The sequence below is a fragment of the Alosa pseudoharengus genome, unplaced genomic scaffold (assembly GCF_046254945.1).
Source record: "Alosa pseudoharengus isolate Yale_2024_CS ecotype anadromous, Long Island Sound unplaced genomic scaffold, YU_APseudo_1.1 YU_APseudo_1.1_scf_5, whole genome shotgun sequence".
Classification (NCBI taxonomy): Eukaryota; Metazoa; Chordata; class Actinopteri; order Clupeiformes; family Clupeidae; genus Alosa; species Alosa pseudoharengus.
In genome coordinates, this window is record NW_027468837.1 from 33,512,377 (window position 1) to 33,514,876 (window position 2,500).

General features: G+C 50.6%; 1 protein-coding gene across 1 annotated transcript in view; it reads right to left on the reverse strand.

Moving 5' to 3' along the window:
* The window catches only part of plxna1b (plexin A1b), a 94,931-nt gene that overhangs the window by 1,411 nt on the left and 91,020 nt on the right, over positions 1-2,500 (reverse strand). The gene's annotated exons all lie outside the window — the stretch shown is intronic.

Here is a 2,500-nt window from a genome sequence, read left to right on the forward strand (position 1 = left end):
AATGAAAGGAGGGAGACAGGGAGAGAGGGAGTGAGCGAGTGAGCGAGCGAATGAAAAGAGAGAGCTCTGGCTGTTCATTAAAGGGCGAGAGGGTGCTGGCGCTCGGAAGGCCGATGATGAAGCGCGGCAGTGGCAGCAGCAGGAGTAAGAGCATTATCATGTGAATAATAACATCAGACACAAAGCATACATTACACTGGCCTCTGGTGTCACCGCTCATCACACACACACACACACACACACACACACACACACACACACACACTTGTAGTAGGGCATGCCTGCCTGCACACACCCACTCCAATCTAAACAAAGAAATAGCACTGATATATACACACTTGCACACATGCACACACACACACACACCGCGTGCAGGAATGAAGACAGAGTGTGTGTGTAGGGAAGCGGAGAGGGTGTTTGTTTTCTCCCCGTCGGTGCACAGCGAGACGGGTCATCAGAGCTGCCACCTTCTCTTTCTCCCTTCCTCCCTCTCTCTTCCTCCCTCCCTCATTTTTTCTCCCTCCCTCCCTCTCTTTCTCCCCATTTCCCTCCCTTCCAATCTTATCTCCATCTCTCTCATACAGCCTACACACACACACACACACACACACACACACACACACACGCAAGCACACACACGCTCGCTTCATAACTCTCCTCCCTCTATTCATCTTTCAAGCTCATTGCATTAAAAGTCTTCACTAAAAATAACTCCTAAGCCACCCTATGAATCTTATGTTCTCTCTCTCTCTCTCCCTCCCTCTCTCTCTCTGCCCAGTAAACGAGAGAGGAGGAACACACTAATCTTCTTCCGCCCATCTTCCACCTTCGCTCTCAATCACGCGACGACACGCCCATCGGTGCATACGAGAGACACTCAATCAACGCCAGCTTTCAGGCTAGCCACTTCATAGCTCCAATTAGCGCAGCACTAATGCAGAGCCTGACTTGGGCTAGAGCTCCAGCAAACAGGCATTTGAGTTGATCCTACTGGTGTGGTGGTGCTGCTGTTAGCGTTAGCGTGGTGCTAAACCACGTAGCTCCAATTAGCCCAGAGCTAATGCAGAGCCTGGCTTGGGCTAGCTACGGAGACCAGGTATTTCAAGTCAGTCCCGCTGGCGCTGTGGAACGGTTAGCGCCATGCTAAACCACATAGCCTCCGCCAGCACTTTGCCTGGATATTAAGGCAATCTGCTCGAAACATTATTCCACCGGCGACAGACGGCTGGCTCTGAGCCAGCCATACGGAGCGGGCGGTACAGGAGAGGCAGATTCAGGCTTGCACCAGCACTTTGTGTGTGTGTGTGTGTGTGTGTGTGTGTGTGTGTGTGTGTGTGTGTGTGTGTAATCCCCCCACAGAGAATGAAAGATGAAACCTCTGCAAGACATGAAAACAAAAAAAACAAATTCAATTTCCCAACCGGCGACTCTTCAGCAACAAGGCAGTGAAGCATGGCAGGTTTAGTTGTGGGAAATGTGGATGAGGGTGTGTGTGTGTGTGTGCTTGCGAGGCAATAAGCTACATGCTCTGCTTGCTGAAGTGTGCAGTGTATTACTGAATTTGTGTATTACACAATATCCCCATACAGGAGCGCGCTATAGCAGGACTGCATTGGGCCTCTGTGGTGCAGGAGACCAGCCTTCTATTCATCCTCCTCTTTGTCTCTTTCTTCTCTCCTCTCCCTTTTTCACTCCCTTTCTTAGCTATTCTCTCCATCTTCACCTCCCTCTCTTTCTCACCCTCTCTCAATCTGTTCCCCTAAACATTCACTCACTCTGTCGCTCTCTCTCTCCCTCCCTCCCTCCCTCCCCATAACCCTTAAACTCTTTGGCTTTTTCTCTCGCTCTGGCTCTGTGTATATAAAATAGGGCATTAGGTTAGTTAACTGGGGGGATGGGGGGGGGGGGTTGGGGGCTGTAGGCGAATGGGGAATGAACAGAGGGGGTAAAAAAAGACAGAAGAAAGACAAAAGGAGGAATTGAAAAGGCACAAGAAAGACAATCTTCATGCCAATCTCATCAAAACACCACCACCACCACCACCCCCCTCCTCTACTTAACCATCCGCATCCACCACCCACCCCCCCCCACCCCACCCACCCCACCCCACCCTCTAAGCCTGATCAAATCCCGCTTGTCGAGAATCAATTTTGCTGCGCGGTGCGGGAGGCAGGAGCTGGATTAGAGACATTAGCAACATTTGCGTAATTTAATCAAACAAAGCTTCCTCTCGCCACGCCGATGACAACCAGAGGGAGGATTTCAATCAGTTCGCCGTGGCAACAGGGTCAACACTTAACGTTTACATGGAGTTTAGACCTAACAACGAGAGAGAGAGAGAGAGAGAGAGAGAGAGAGAGAGAGAGAGAGAGAAACAAGAGAAAGAGAGAAGTGAGGTGTGGAAGAAGGTAAAAAGTCAAAGAGAAGGAGATCAATAGCACCCAACAGAGGCTTTGCTCTGCAGGATGGTCAATAGGCCCCCCTGCCTGCCTGCCCATCA